We start from the raw sequence: 16,839 nt of genomic DNA on the forward strand, positions 1-16,839 counted from the left end.
GGATAGGGCATTGGGGAGCAGTAGGTGAGGCTAGGGGATGGGGTATGGGGCGGGGATAGGGCATTGGGGAGCAGTAGGTGAGGATGGGGGATGGGGCGGGGATAGGGCATTGGGGAGCAATGGGTGGGGATGGAGGATTCCTGCAAAGCCCAGCAATAGGTGGCTGAGGAGAGCAGATCCACGTGGCAGACGCCCCCTCCTCATGTATGTTCTGCTCCTGCTGCCGATGGCTGTGTGATCCTGGTTGTCTCTTGGTGTCTCGGGGTCACCTTCTGTAAAGTGGGGTCACTGGCACTCTCCTGCCTTTGTAAAGCACTTTGAGTTCGGGGGTGGAACATATGGGTAGAAGAGCAAATGAGCAGAGCCCCGCAAACCCACAGATGTCCGCTTTATATCCACGGACCATGTTTGGGGATCGCAATGCGGATACAAATTTTGTATCCGTGCAGGGCTCTACTAATGAGCCCTTTGTCCCTGCTAGGCGCGGAGCCTGGAGCAGAGGCCCCGGATAGGGGTGAACAGCTCCCAGTAGCCGGCTGCGAAAAGGAAGTGTGTGAACTGGTGTGTTACTAAGGGGTCTCAGGCCCAAGGAGAGAGAAGAGGTTAGTGAACCCCTTGGTCACTGTTACCCAGGACAGTTGAGTGTGCGCCAGGGTTTCATGTCAAGCTATCGCTAGCAACACCCATTGCAACAGCTGCCATGAAAGATCTTTACAACCACAAAGAGGCAGAAAAAGATGGAAAAACAGTTCAAGTATTTGACCCGTAAAGTACTAACTACGATTCTCATTTAAACCATATCCCTTCTGCACTGTCCCTTGGCCTGCGTAGGGGAAACTGCTCTGTGGCAATCTGATCGTATTAAAGAGGGTTCTAGCCCCCTTTGTGGGAAAAGAGAAGCAGTTCGCTGAGGTGGGCTGGAGCTGCACATGTTGAAGTCTGATCCTGCCGTTCTTAAGCCAGACCTGCACAAGGGAGAAGAGAGCAGCAGAGAAGATGCAGTTTCTGTCTCTGGTGCTGAGTCTCCATTGCAGCCTCTCTGCTGGAGAAAGACAGGCCTAGCCCATGGTCTGCTCAGCTGCTGTGACCTGGGGGACTTGTACCCGCCAGGGGCTGGGTAAGGCCTTGCTTTTAGCTGCCTCTCTGGGCACAGGCGCACAGCGTTGGTGCAAATGGGATGCTGTCTTGGCAGCTCAGCCAGACATGTATTGGACAGAGGTGAGAGGAGAAGGCGGCAGGGGAGGAAAAGGACACTCACGGGAGAAACTGACAGCACAGACCCCGGTCTCTTCTACCAGGCGTTGTTCAGATTTTAGCCAAAGCTGGTAGCAGTTGCAGTGTGATCAGTTCCAGGACTCGGGGGGCCTTGCGGGATCAGGACAATGCAGGCCCAGCAGTGTTATGGTGAATCCTGGGGTCCCAGGAGCCAGTGGGGGTGGCAGCCATGATGGTGAAGTTCATTCCTGTCCGTCCCCACTTATCCCATGTGATCCCCAGATCAATAAGGTCCAAGAAAGGTGGGGGGGCAGCCTCATCCCACTCACACTCTCCAAGCCAACACGTCAAGTCCCTCCCACTTCTAGAACCTTTTGGCTCGTTGCCCTGCCAGCCAGGGACCGTGCCAGGAGCCGTGCAGACCCCTTAGTGCAGGGCTTGAGCCTGGGAGTCCCAGTCTACTGGTCTCCAACTTTTTCTGACTCTCATTTCGTCCTGCAGGCTGAGCTGGGCTTTGTTATCTTGGACGACTCAGAGCTGTGGCCCCTGCAGAACACAGCTGCCTGCTGCCCGCATCTTCCCTGATACTGGATACACGCCAGCCACTGGCAGAGCCTCCTAATGCCACCTGCTCCAGCAACCAGCTGGGATTAACCCCTTCCAAGCACTCCTCTCCCCTGCCCCTCCCCGTATGAGAGTCACTGTTTGCACCTTAGCAGGATTTGTATTTAACAAGTTTCCCCACTCCAGGTTAACTTCCCAGGGGTGATCCTAACTGGGGAGATGGAGTTATGGGATGGCCAGTGGGGAACCATCTGTGTTAAAGGGTCCCCTCTGCTCCTGGCTGCTCTGAAATCTGCCCTAGCCTCTCACCTGCCGAGCCATCAGAGCAAAGTCTCAGACACTTGTGCCAGGGAGGCTAATAACAGGTAGACAGGAGCTCTCCTGCAAGCAGTAGTGTCACCATAACCACAGCCTGGTACTGCTCCCAGTGGGGGTGTCATTTGTTATGGGGCAGGTGGGGCAGTTGCCCCCTCCCCCCCAACCTTGGCTCCCTCACACACACACAACTTTGAGGCTGCTGCCTAGGGCAGCAGATTTCTGGCCAGCTGCCTGAGGTGGCAGATTTGGCCTGGCTGTCCCTCCGTCATGCTGGAAGGGCAGCTGGGCCAAATTTGAGTGGTGATGTGAGCCAGGTTGCAACGCCACTCGCTCAGATTTGGCCCAGCTCTCCCTCCATCATGCCCTATGCCTATGAGGAAGGAGGCAGTAGATTGTCTTGAGCAGCCTCTGACTCTGCCCCCCTCTGCCTGCCTGCCAGCCAGACAGGGAGCAGCAGCCTGGCCCAGAGCTGAGTATAGAGCAAGCTGGGCCCTGATCGCTGTCCAGGGCCAGCCACAGCCTCCCCGGCCCCCCAGCCTACCACTCTTCCCACTCCTGGGACAGGACCTGCCTGCCACCTTCCTGAACCCTTCCAGGATGGGACCGGCCTCACGAGCAGTCCCAGACTCAGCAGGGTGGGGATGATGCAAACACAACGGTGTGCCTCCTGGCCCCCCCCCCCAACTTTTCTGCAATGGTCCCTGAGCCTGGTGACCCACAGAGATGTTTCTCCTGTGTTTGGATTATCCAACCAGGTCTCGCCATGGCCTGCAGCACCCAGCCAGCCCTGGCAATGCCCCTCAGTCCTGATCTATCACTGCCCCTCTGGCATTCCAAGCTGGGCACTCCGTCCTGACCTGAAGCCCCGTGCCGTCCAGGTCCTGAGCAGTCTAGTCGTGCCAGCTTGCGCTGAGCTCTGTAGATAGGGTGACCAGATAGCAAGTGTGAAAAATTGGGACGGGCGTGGGAGATAATAGGCACCCATATAAGACAAAACCCCAAATATCGGGATTGTCCCTATAAAGTCGGGACATCTGGTCACCATATCTGTAGAGGTGTTTGTGGCGAAGGCAGGTGAGGGCTAGGAGAACTGCTTATTGCCTGTAGCACTGTTACCAGGGCTGGCTTTAGGCCGATTCAGGCGATTCCCCTGAATCAGGCCCCGCGCCTAAGAGGGCCCCGCGTCCTTGCCGCCACCGGTACGCTGTACCGGGGCAGCCAGCTTCCCCAGGGGGCAATTTAAAGGGCCTGGGGCTCCCAGCAGGGGCTGGAGCCCCAGGCCCTTTAAATTGCCACCAGAGCCCCACTTCTGGAGCCCTGGGGTAGGGCTGCAGGGCTCTGGGGGCTATTTTAAAAGTCCGGGGCTCCCCTTGCTTCTACCACCCCGGCCCTTTAAATAGCCGCTGGAGCCACGCCGCTTCCCCAGGGCTCCCTCGGCTATTTAAAGGGCCGGGGCGGTAGAAGCAGGGGAGCCCCTGCCCTGCCCTCAGCCAGTCCCGCACCCCCTGCCCGCAGCCAGCCCCTGCTGCACCCCCTGCCCTGCCTCCAGCCCCGCACCCCCTCCCCTGCCCGCACCAGCCCGTCTCCAGCCAGCCCCACACCCTTCCCTGCCTGCAGCCAGACCCGCACTCCGTGCCCTGCCCGCCTGCCTGCAGCCAGCCCCCGTCTCCAGCCAGCCCCGCAGCCCCTGCCCGCAGCCAGCCCCTGCTGCACCCCCTGCCCTGCCCGCACCAGCCCGTCGCCAGCCAGCCCCGCACCCCCTGCCCTGCCTCTAGCCAGCAATGTACGTAATATATAATTTTGTTATTATTTATATAGTTATGGAAAGTAAATAATACATGGAAGAAATGAAAGGGGTTTTTTTACGTGTTTTATTTTTTTTAGTCATCCCTGCCGGGGCCCCGCCGAAAATGTTCGAATTGGGCCCCGCACTTCCTAAAGCCGGCCCTGACCGTCACGCTGTACTGACACGTTATTAATTGTCTCACAAGATCTCGGAGCAGACCCCTGCCCTTCCGGGGGGAGGGGGAGGAGCCATCCCTGCAGATCCCCTGCCACGGCACAGGAAGGGGAAGCCAGGGAGAGCTGATGGTGGCATGTGCAAAGAGGACACCTCCCCCCACCACTCCTTCTGCACAGCTGCCTCTACTCCCTCCCCGAAAGCGCTGCCTGAGCAAGGACTGGTCGGGGATCCCCAGGGTTGGGCTCAAGGATTCTTGCAGATCCCTCGCTGTCTGGTAAATATCAGCCCATGCTCGGGCTAAAGAGGGGATGCTGAATGGGAAGTGCCCCCTGCCCACCCATTCCTGAGTGTGCCGGGGGGTTGGGATCTTACCCAATCTGCCTTGTTGAGGGGGAGACAAGTTTCAGCGGCAATGAACACAGACATCGGAGCCTTTTGGGCAGCCGGACTGTGGCTCTCTGGGATTCCACATGGGTCAGGAACATCTGGACAGTGCTTTAGGACTGTCTGGCCAGCCTGCGCGCCACCATCGAGGGAGCTCAGCACCCAGGAGCCCCCATTGTTCTCAGTGGGGGAAGAAAGTGGAGTTCTCCATAGATGGGTGCTGAGCTCCTGCGACTCCAGGCTCAGTCGCTGGTGTGGGGTGAGCGCATTCCTGGGCAATTCCATGGTGGGCCAGGCAGGTCGGCTACAAGAACAACCTCGTCCTTACCCCCTGGGCCTGCTGATCCTAGCCCCCTTGCCTCTCTGAGGCCTGGTCTACACTACGAGTTTAGGTCCAATTTAGCAGCTTTAAATCAAATTAAGCCTGGACACGTCCACACGACGAAGCCCTTTTTTTCGACTTAAAGGGCCCTTTAAACCGATTTCTTTACTCCACCTCCGACGAGGGGATTAGCACTGAAATCGGCCTTTCCGGGTCGGATTTGGGGTAGTGTGGATGGAATTCGACTGTATTGGCCTCCGGGAGCTATCCCACAGTGCTTCATTGTGACCGCTCTGGACAGCACTCTCAACTCAGATGCACTGACCAGGTAGACAGGAAAAGCCCCGCGAACTTTTGAATTTCATTTCCTGTTTGCCCAGCGTGGAGAGCACAGGTGATGACCACGCAGAGCTCATCAGCACAGGTAACCATGATGGAGTCCCAGGATCGCAAAAGAGCTCCAGCATGGACCGAACGGGAGGTACGGGATCTGCTTGCCATATGGGGAGACGAATCAGTGCTAGCTGAACTCCGTTGCGGTAAACGAAATGCCAAAACATTAGAAAAAGTCTCAAAGGCCATGAAGGACAGAGACCATAACAGGGACGCACAGCAGTGCTGCGTGAAAATTAAGGAGCTAAGGCAAGCCTACCACAAAGCCAGAGAGGCAAACGGAAGGTCCGGGGCAGAGCCGCAGACATGCCTCTTCTACGCGGAGCTGCATGCCATGGTAGGGGGTGCAGCCACCACTACCCCAACCCTGTGCTTTGACTCCATCAATGGAGAATCACGCAACACAGAAGCAGGTTTGGGGGACGAGGAAGATGATGATGATGAAGACAATGAAGATAGCTCACAGCAAGGAAGCGGAGAAACCGGTTTCCCCAACAGCCAGGATATGTTTATCACCCTGGATCTGGAACCAGTAACCCCCGAACTCACCCAAGGTGTGCTCCCAGACCCTGAGGGCACACAAGGGACCTCTGGTGAGTGTACCTTTGTAAATATTACACATGGTTTAAAAGCAAGCGTGTTTAATGATTAATGATTAATTTGCCCTGGCAATCGCGGCCAGTACAGCTACTGGAAAAGTCTGTTAATGTGTATGGGGATGGAGCGGAAATCCTCCAGGGACATCTCCAGAAAGCTCTCCTTCATGTACTCCCAAAGCCTTTGCAAAAGGTTTCTGGGGAGGGCTGCCTTATCCCATCCGCCATGGTAGGACACTTTACCATGCCAGGCCAGTAGCACATAGTCTGGAATCATTGCATAACAAAGCATGGCAGCGTATTGTCCCGGAGTTTGCTGGCATGCAGACAACATCCATTCCTTATCTCTCTTTGTTATCCTCAGGAGAGTGATATCATTCACAGTCACCTGGTTGAAATGGGGTGATTTTATTAAGGGGACATTCAGAGGTGCCTGTTCCTGCTCAGCTGAACAGAAATATTCCCCGCTGTTAGCCACGCAGTGGTGGGGAGGGGTGAAGTGATCATCCCAGAGAATTGGGTGTGGGGGGGAGGGGGGTTAGTTGGGTTTGTGCAGCCCCTCCTTTTACATTGCAAACCCATTTTAAATGGCCAACCCAACGGGTGCTTGGTATGGGAAATGAGGGCGCTGCTGTTTAAAACCATTCCCACATGTTATGAAGGTTAAAAAAGCCATTGTTCTCTAAAATGTGTCTTTTTAACCACCTCTCCCTTTTCCTCCACCAGCTGCAAATGTTTCTCCTTCGCAGAGGCTAGTGAAGATTAGAAGGAGAAAACGGCGGACTCGGGATGATATGTTCTCGGAGCTCCAGCTGTCCTCCCACGCTAACAGAGCACAGCAGAATGCGTGGAGGCAGACAATGTCAGAGTGCAGAAAAGCACAATATGAACGAGAGGAGAGGTGGCAGGCTGAATCGCGGGCTGAAGAGAGCAAGTGACGGGCTGAAGAGGATAGGTGGCGTCAGCTTGCTGACAGAAGGCAAGAGTCGATGCTCTGGCTGCTGGAGCATCAAACTGATATGCTCCAGCGTATGGTTGAGCTGCAGGAAAGGCAGCAGGAGCAGAGACCGCCACTACAGCCCCTGTGTAACCAACAGCCCTCCTCCCCAAGTTCCGCAGCCTCCTCACCCAGACACCCAAGAATGCGGTGGGGGGGCCTCCGGCCACCCAGCCACTCCACCCCAGAGGATTGCCCAAGCATCAGAAGGCTGGCCTTCAATAAGAGTTAAAGTTTTAAAGTTTTAAACTGCAGTGTGTCCTTGTCCTTCCCTCCTCCCCCACCCCCCTGGGCTACCTTGGCAGTTATCCCCCTATTTGTGTGATGAATTAATAAAGAATGAATGAATGTGAAGTAACAATGACTTTATTGCCTCTGCAAGCAGTGCTCGAAGGGGGGAGGGGAGGGTGGTTAGCTTACAGGGAAGTAGAGTGAACCGGGAGGGGGGGGAGAGGTGTTAATCAAGGGGAAACAAACAGAAGTTTCACACCGTAGTCTGGCCAGTCACAAAACTGGTTTTCAAAGCTTCTCTGATACATACCGCGCCCTGCTGTAGTCTTCTAACCGCCCTGGTGTCTGGCTGCGTGTAATCAGCAGCCAGGCGATTTGCCTCAATCTCCCACCCCACCATAAATGTCTCCCCCTTACTCTCACAGATATTGTGGAGTGCACAGCAAGCAGCAATAACAATGGGAATATTGGTTTCGCTGAGGTCTATCCGAGTCAGTAAACTGCGCCAGCGCGCTTTTAAATGTCCAAATGCACATTCTACCACCATTCTGCACTTGCTCAGCCTATAGTTGAACAGGTCCTGATTACTGTCCAGGCTGCCTGTGTACGGCTTCATGAGCCATGGCATTAAGGGGTAGGCTGGATCCCCAAGGATAACTATAGGCATTTCAACATCCCCAACGGTTATTTTCTGGTCCGGGAAGAAAGTCCCTTCCTCCAGCTTTTGAAACAGACCAGAGTTCCTGAAGACGCGACCATCATGTACCTTTCCCGGCCATCCCACGTTGATGTTAGTGAAACGTCCCTTGTGATCCACCAGGGCTTGCAGACGCACTGAAAAGTACCCTTTTCGGTTTATGTACTCGCTAGCTTGGTGCTCCGGTGACAAGATAGGGATATGGGTTCCGTCTATCGCCCCACCACAGTTAGGGAATCCCACTGCAGCAAAGCCATCCACTATGACCTGCACATTTCCCAGAGTCACTACCCTTGATATCAGCAGCTCTTTGATTGCTTTGGCTACTTGGATCACAGCAGCCCCCACAGTAGATTTGCCCACTCCAAATTGATTCCCGACTGACCGGTAGCTGTCTGGCATTGCAAGCTTCCACAGGGCTATCGCCACTCACTTCTCAACTGTGAGGGCTGCTCTCATCCTGGTATTCTGGCGCTTCAGGGCAGGGGAAAGCAAGTCACAAAGTTCCATGAAAGTGCCCTTACACACCTGCAACACGATGCGGTTCCACCAGTCTGTGCTTGTTTCCCGGGCCCAGAATCGGCGTTCCACGGCATGAACCTGCCCCATTAACACCATGATTTGCACATTGCTGGGGCCCGTACTTTGTGAGAGGTCTATGTCCATGTCTATTTCTTCATCATTCTCATCGCCGCGCTGCAGTCGCCTCCTCGCCTGGTTTTGCCTTGGCAGGTTCTGGCTCTGCATATACTCCAGGATAATGCGCGTGGTGTTCATAGTGCACGGTGATTTGAGCGGGCTCCATGATCCCAGTGCTATGGCGTTTGGGCTCAAAAAAGCCGCGAAAGGGAGGGAGGGGTGACTGACGACTGACGACATGGCTTACAGGGAATTAAAATAAACAAAGGTAGCTGTGCATCAGGGAGAAACACAAACACATACACAAACACAAACAACTGTCATACAGAATGACCCCCCCCAAAGATTGAACTCAAAACCCTGGGTTTAGTAGGCCATTGATTTCACGGAGGAAGGGGGAAGCAAATGAATACAGAACAAATCTGGTCCATCTATCTTTTACATGTTAGACTGGCAGCAGACGGTGCAGCATGACTGATAGCCATCGGCATCTTCTGGGTGCTTGGCAGAAAATGCTGCATTACGACTGCTAGCCATCATCGTCAAGACGGTGCAATAGGACTGCAGGCAGGTCTGAGTCTCCAGGAGACAAAACATGTCTGCCCAGGCGCCTCTGACCGAACTCACTGAGGAGTACGATGACGACGGATACCAGTCGTAATACACCATCTACTTCCAAAAGGCAAGGAGCTGTTGCTGTGTAGCAATGCAGTACCACGTCTGCCGGCACCCAGATGACATATGGTGACGGTGAGCTGAGCTGAGCGGGCTCCATGCTTGCCGTGGTATGTCGCCTACACAGGTAACCCAGGAAAAAAGGCGCGAAACGATTGTCTGCCGTTGCTCTCACGGGGGGGCCCTGACGACATGTACCCAGAATCCCCTGTGACACTGTTTTTGCCTCATCAGGCATTGGGATCTCAACCCAGAATTCCAATGGGCGGCGGAGACTGCGGGAACTGTGGGATAGCTACCCACAGTGCAACGCTCCGGAAGTCGACGCTAGCCTCGGTACTGTGGACGCAGTCCGCTGACTTAATGCACTTAGAGCATTTTATGTGGGGACACACACAATCGACTGTATAAAAACGATTTCTACACAATCGACTTCTATAAATTGGACCTAATTTCGTAGTGTAGACATACCCTCAGTTTCAGAAAGCAGCCTCCTAGCCTGTCCCTGCAGAGCTGCTCCTGCACTGAGCATAGACCGAGCTCACGTTTCCCCAGCCCAGCTCTTTCCTATCCTTCTTTCCACACTATGCCAGGGATGCAGCTGTTGCTGCAGCAGAGGCGTCCAGCAGGTGGCACTGCAACCCTACCTCTTGCTCTTGGCAGCGGCCTGCTTTCTCTGAAGTGGAGCTGGGGGAGCGGCTGCGTCTTGGGAGGAGCCTGGGCTCCCCCCTGGCTAATGGGGGGAGGGAGCAGGCGGCCAATGCTATAAACTTTTAAAGCCGACTTCCCCCATCTCACACTGACTAGCCAACCTGATGCTGCTCAGACTGTAAAACCCCAGCTCTGGGAGGGGAGTGAGTCTAGTGGCCAGAGCAGGGGTATGAGAATAAGGACTCCGGGGTTCTCTTCCCAGCTCTGACACTGACTTGCTGTGGGATCTTGGGCAAGTCACCCCGTGCCTCAGTTTCCCCACGTGTAGAATCAAAGTGATGGTCCCTTCTTACTTGTGCCTGTGATGTGTTTGGATCTCCGTGGAGGGAATGGATCTTACGCAGAGGGCATTGTTGATGCTGAAGAACCATGTCCTGATATGCTTTAAGTTTCTTGAACTGTTCTTTGTCTTGGGTTCCCTAGCTGCGCCTGAGCATCGTGAAAAGTACCTTCCCCTCCCCCCAACCCACACGCTCTATGCCCACCAGTTCTGGCTGGATTAAGGACACTGCCCCCTTTCCCCTCCCCTGTAGCAAAAAGAGAATCATGCTGAGGGTGAAACATCAAATCCCCACCTGTGAGTGAGCCTGATCCCATCTGAACAGACCCGACCTGGCAGCTGAGATCTTCAGGCTCTCTCCAGCTCTGTGCCAGTGTCCATGTCCGCCAGGAGGGCCCAGGGGCCATGAGGCTGGGCCGGGGGTCTCAGCAGAGAGTCCATGGGGCAGCCACCCGTATGCTGAACACCCCATTTGCAGCTGCTCAGAGGTGTTCACACAAAAAGGGGTTTTCCTGGAAAAAGGGGGCTGTTCTTTCAAAAAATTGCCCCCCAAAGTTGCTGGCATTTATCGGAATTGCCCACAATGTATGGTACTGCACTGCCCTCTTGACCAAAACGGTCACCCTAATGTTTCATTTTCCTACCGAAAAATGGGGTCTGGGGAACTTCAAAATTAAAAGGTTTTGGTGAACAATTCAATTACAAAATGGTGGAAAACAACAAATGGGCCCGGTTCCAACCATGCAAAGTGGGAAATGCCAACAGTTTGTTAAATGATTTTCCCGGCTTTTCAGCCGCTCGCCCCATGGTCTGGCACAGTCCTGGGAGGGGTGGCCCCAGACTGCCACTCCCTCATGGGCCTGGTGCTCCCCTCCGTGCCAGTTCCTCTGGGTACAGAGCACACCCTACCTGCCTCACATGGGCACCACCTCACCCAGGCGGTCTGCATCTCATTTCGACAGCAGTCGCAGATGGGGTGACTCCATCTCCAGGGGTCTGTGGCAGGTAAGTCCTGGACTGGAATGTTTAGGATGGATTCTGGCTGCGCCCCTGGGGTTCCCAGGAAACCGGGTGCCTTTAGATCTATCTGCAGGGTTCTGCTCCGGGGGGGATTTAACTCTCTGAGCACTGGCTCCGCAGCAGCCATGCTTGATGGTGGGCAAGCCAGATGAGCCACAGGTGTCCACGTGGGTAGTCGTCCGAGCATTTGAGTTGCACAAAGGGGCCCATATGGGCGCCTGGTGCTTTCACACAAAGGGGCCATTGTACTTCGAGTGCGAGGGGTGAAAGGTTGGCTCTGGGCCCCGCTGGGGACGTGACTAGCCTTCCAGAGTGCTGCCACGGGTCTCAGCTTCCCAAGAGGAAACAGGGTCCTTCAAGGGGTGCTGGGCTTTTGATTTGCCTTTTAAGGGCTTCCTTTTTGCAAGGCCCCAGGGGATCTGAGGACATTTCCCGGGGTGAAAGAGAGGCTGCACATAGCCCCGCCGGAATGTCACCAGCCCCTCAGCTGACGCTGTGCAGCCTTGCTCCCTAAGACGTGGCTTCCATATCCGGCATCCACTTCCCCTTAGCTGAGCCTCTGCGGGCTGGCATGACGGGAAACCACGAGAGAGCTCTTCCTTTTCACGCTGTCAGGTGATCCGTGACATGTGAGCTCAGCGATGGAGCATAGTGGAGCAGAGGAAGGGGTGGGGAGGTGTCACTCAGGCCCTTCCCTGGAGCTGGAAGGCAGGAGAATGGCTGAGCCCAGGGTGTTCAGACTGGCAATGACTGAGTGGGGTCAGGTTGCAGCCCTGGACCCCTGGAAATCTTGGGGGAAAGAGAATCTGGGTGGTGGTGTCACACGCCGGATATGAGTTTGCAGGCGCTGGCCCATGTCACACAGCTCCCATTGGCACATTGGTACCAGCGAAGGGGACAAGGATGAAGGTAGCAGTGGCGGGAGCTGCAGTCAGGACTGAGGGGCGTCAGCAGAGCTGGGGTGGGTGGGGAGCTCAGGGCAGGAATAGCAGGGAGGCTATACGTCAGGATTGAGGGTCATCAGTAGATCTGGTGTGGGGAGGACAGGGCCGGATTAGCAGGATGCTGTGAGTGGGGACGGAGGCATAGGAGCAGAGCTGTGTGGGAGGGAAGCTCAGGACTAGAATAGCGGGGACGTAGGATGGAGGGGCGATGGTGGGGCTGGAAGAGGGGGTCTTTGGAAGTTTGCATGGGGCCCCTGTCTTAGGCCTGGTACCGTCCGTTTTATTTTCACAATCACAAGCACTCCCAGAGGAGGGAAGTAGATGTCAAAGCCCAGCGATGCCCGGAACGCCGGCTGTGTCTCTGGGGTGAGGCACTCGGCCAGTCCCTCGGCAGGGGTAGTTTTGTGCATCTGTTTGTCAGGGTTGCTGCTGCCTGGCTAGAGTGAACCCAGAATGAGAGCTCCAGTGACAGCCCTGAGATCCCCCAGGTTCAGGCCAGCCCTATAAATCCCTCCCCAGAGCGGGAGGTTTTGGGGGGAGGAGGGAAACTCCACTCAGATCCCCCCAAATCCTGCAGCCAACTGGGCAGGAGCATGGGGCTTTGCTGCCCTGGCTCCATGGGGTGGCTTGGAAGTGGAGGGGCGAGGGTTAATAGCCAGATGGGGAGGAGCAGTCACTGGCAGGCACTCCCCCGTCTCCTGCCAAGGGCTGTCTAGCCCAGCACTGGCCCTCACTCTTTCCATGAGTCACCATCGCTCCATGACTCAGCAGGCCCAGGCCCAGCCCCCGCAGCCCCACGGGCTGATTGCAATGGGGATGCTCAGAGCCACGGGACACACACAGAGAAGTATGCACGCATATGCACACACATACATCTATGGATTAATGCACACACACATAAACATGCAGACTCACATGTATGCATGGACACATGCTCAGGCGGGCACACGGACACACATGCAAACACATTTAAACACACCCATACAGAGATGCACACACGCACAATGCATGCATATACATGTGCACACACATTTAAACACACCCATACATAGATGCACATGCACGCACATGTATGCACGCATACACACGTGTGTGCACACACACAAAGACACCCATGCCGATATGCAAACACATCCCCATACGCACACTCCACTCCCAAACCAGAAGCTTGCTGGCAAAGCCAGACCAGGATGCCTGCGCTTTCTGGGGGACTCTCTCCAGGGCTTCCTGGGTTCCCCCCATTTTCCTCCTGCTTTTCCATCACTGCTGCTCCTCTGGCCAAAGAGGGCCGGAGCCCACTCTGCCCTGCCCCAGCACTGCCCCGCTGCCCCCTGAAACTCCTGCTCACCTACCCCATTAGCAGTGGGGCATGGAGCGGGGGCAGGTGGGAGGAATCTGGCTATGTCTTGCACAGAAAGCCAGGACGCATCTGGGCAGGTAGGCGAGATTTGCCCAGCCAGTGTCATGGCAATGACTGGGCTGGGCAGAGACCAAGCAGCCCCTTGGCCTGCCCTGCTCCTGGAGGTGGCCAGTTTCCCACCATGGGGAGCCCTACAAGCTGGGCTAGCGACTGCTAGGTGCATCTCCTGGTCTGCACGCTGGAGGAGTGTTCCTCCCCCAACCCCTCAGTACCCCAGCTCCCTGCCCCCAGTGCTCTGCGGCAGCTGCTGAGCCATCTGGGATGTGTCTTGGGAGTAAGGATGAGCAGGGAACCCCGGGGAGGCCAGCATGGCCTGTCTATGCTGCAGGTCCAGGGCTGCTAGTTGGATGGTCCCGGGCGGCTAACAGTATGCCTGGGATCCTGGTCCAGGCAAACCCTCCTGGCAGCTACTCCGATGGCAGGAGCCCTGGGAAATAGAGCGTATGGCAACGAACACAGGCAGAGATCTGCCTGCTGCCCCGGAGCAGATTGGCGTTCAGAGCTGGGCTCTGTCCCAGGCTGCTAGGGCCTGGGCGTGCTGCAGGACTAACCCTTCCTGGAGTGGCGCTGTTGGCCCCGGAGGGGGCCCCCTTTGCAGGGAGGGGAGGAGATGGTCTCTGAGGGTGCAGGGAGGGGATCAAGTTGGAGAGAAGGGGTCCCTACAGACAACCGGTTCCTTTGTCCCCTTGATTCTTTCCCCGAACACCGCGTCCATCCCCTGCCCTGAATGAGGTCAGGTCTGGGGACAAACGAGTCAGTGATGATGTCATTGAAGACTGTATCACAATGCACAGGCACAGATTTCATTCTGGCATGTCCTAGCTTCCCAGGGCTTGACTTTGCAACCTGCGTGTTTTCTGCCTGCAGTCATCTGTGTGCGATATGCAGCACTGCCAACCCCAGGGGTTCAAAACGCGGGCGTCAGACCCCCCCCAGATCAGGAGAGTGGCCCAAAAATCAAGAGAGGTTATTTTTAAAGATTATGTGGGGGGATTGGGTCTGTCTTGTGGTTTTTGAAACCCCGCCTCCCCAAGTGTGCGGGGTTGACAATTGGTGTTGCCATCATTCAGTAAAGTGACCTTTGGCTCCTGCTGTGGGAGCTCTCACCCCCACCCTGCCCAGCAGTTAATTCAGCCCCCCACCAGCCCCCCATCAGTTGTGCCTCTCCATCTGTTCTTCCCCCACCTCTGCCAGCCTCACCTCTGCTCCTCCTGGATCTCTTCACCCCCCTCTCCCAGGCCCAGGAGGGCTGCTGTAGGGGTCTCCTCTCCCCCTCCCCCGGCTGGGTGTTGCAGGGAGGGAGGGGGCAGAGCAGAGGAACCAGACTATTGTGCAGGGGAAGGGAGCCACCTTTGGCTGTTGAGCTATTGTGAGAACTGTGTTGGCTCCTGGAGGAGCGGGGGGTGGGGGGGGTGGGCGGGGGAGTGCTCTGATTGGCTGTTCTTCTTTGGTGGGTGGGGCAGTGGGGAAAGCAGCCAGTCAGGTGGGCCTTTCCCCCCAGGCAGGGCTGACATTTGCTAGAGCTTATGGCCTCCTTCCTGGACAGGCCTAGCTGTGGCCAAAAGCCCATCGCTGGTGGAGAAATTCCCAGGGCTGGCAATGATGCACACGGGGTTGCATATGCAAGCGGGGCCGTACGCACGATGAGAGACGGGCAGCTTGTTAAACAGCTGGTGAGATGCCTGGGTGGCAGCAGGGGGCACCAGAGCAATTGCTCCGCCTGCCTGGGCCGGTTTGGAGAGAATCGGGCGTTTCACATTTTCCGATGGTCTCCAGAATCGACAGGGTTCTGCCCATCGGAGCCCAGAACATTCCCTGGAAATCTGGACCTAATCGAATGCAGCGTTCCAAAGCGATCGTGTGACAGACAAACCGAGACGTGCCATCGAGGTGAGCCTGAGGCCCGGTTGGCGTACGGGCCCGGGGACTGTCGTTGCAATGGTTCCATGTTGCAAATTATTTTCTAGTGAATTGGGCTCTGGTGCCACTGTTTCCATTACAGCTGCATTTTTACTTGGTGTGCTCAGTTACTGGGAGCTGGCCCTTTAAGAAGGGGGTGTGCCTGCGAGAGAGAGAGAGAGAGTTTGAGATGGAGCAGAGAGGGTTACCCTACAAGAAGGGCAGGGCTGGCTTTAATAAAACAAGCATCGGTGTCGTCTTGGCACTGATGGGGACTGGTCCCCCCAGGGCGTCACTAGCGAGCTGCAGAGCCCTTGGCTTGTAGGGCACTCGTGTGAAGCAGCAGGGACTAAAGCTGTTTCCGTCTCATGGATCTTTGGAGGCTCCTAGATGGGATAAGTTTGGTGGGTCTCAGTTCCAGCTTCCTCGTCCCAGGCCCACTGCCAGGTTTTCACTAGGCTGTTGGCTCTTCGGGGCAGGGCCCTTTCTCCTGCTCTGTGTCTGTACAGCACCAAGCACAATATGGTCTTGATCCCAGTTGGGCTCACTAGGGAGTGCTCCTGCAGCAGGGGACACAAAATCCCCTCCCCTGAGGGATTTGTGAGAGCTGCTGATGCTGTGGCTGTCACACCCACAGTGGGGAGGTGAGTCGCCTGCACATTGGTGAGGCATGGGGGATGGGGTGGTGCAAAATCAGCAGGCAGCTGTTAAAAATGATCATAGAATCTCAGGGTTGGAAGGGACCTCAGGAGGTCACCAAGTCTAACCCCCTGCTCAGGGCAGGACCAATCCCCAGACAGATTTTTGCCCCAGATCCCTAAATGGCACCCTCAAGGATTGAGCTTACAGCCCTGGGTTTAGCAGGCCAATGTGCTAACCATTGAGCTATTGCTCCCCACCCCCATTTTTTTTTGTAGACAGACAGCTCTAATGCACATTTCCATCTCATGGTTCTCTGGGGTGTTTCACTCGTGATTTTTTTTTTTTGGACTGTTTGCAGCTGGCAATGCCAGGAGAAGGGACTTGACGAAGGCCACTGAATGAGTTGATGGCAGAGCCAGGAACAGACCCCAGGAGTCCTGCTTCCCACCACCCTCTTCTAAACACTCCCCTCCCAGAGCCCTGCGCTAAGCACTAGGTCATGCTTCCCTCTCAGAGAGTGCCCCAGAACCCAGGACATCCTGGCTGCTCTGGCCCCAGGCCCTGTTAACTAGGCCACACACCCTGCACTGAAAGACAATTGGCGGGGTCGCCCTTAACTGAAGGAAGCGAACAACTGGAGAGATTTCCTGCCTGCTCTGGACAGAGCCGGGAGCAAGGCTTGGCAGGGTTAGCGTCTGTGACGGCTCTCTCCAGAGGCAGGCCTGGGAAGGAAAGGGTTAGCGAGCGCTGGCGGAGACCTCTGCAATGAGAGAGTCTGGCAATGAACCGGACGCGTCCGCCCACACCCACGTGTGGGGTAAGCTGGCACCGAGCAAGCAGCATCAGAAATCCTGAGTGCGCGTGTGTGTGTATAGACTGTGTGTGTGTGTGTGTGTGTGTGTATAGACTGTGTGTGTGTGTGTGTGTGT

The sequence above is a fragment of the Terrapene carolina genome, unplaced genomic scaffold, assembly GCF_002925995.2.
Source record: "Terrapene carolina triunguis isolate 2854851 unplaced genomic scaffold, T_m_triunguis-2.0 Scaffold191, whole genome shotgun sequence".
Classification (NCBI taxonomy): domain Eukaryota; kingdom Metazoa; phylum Chordata; order Testudines; family Emydidae; genus Terrapene; species Terrapene triunguis.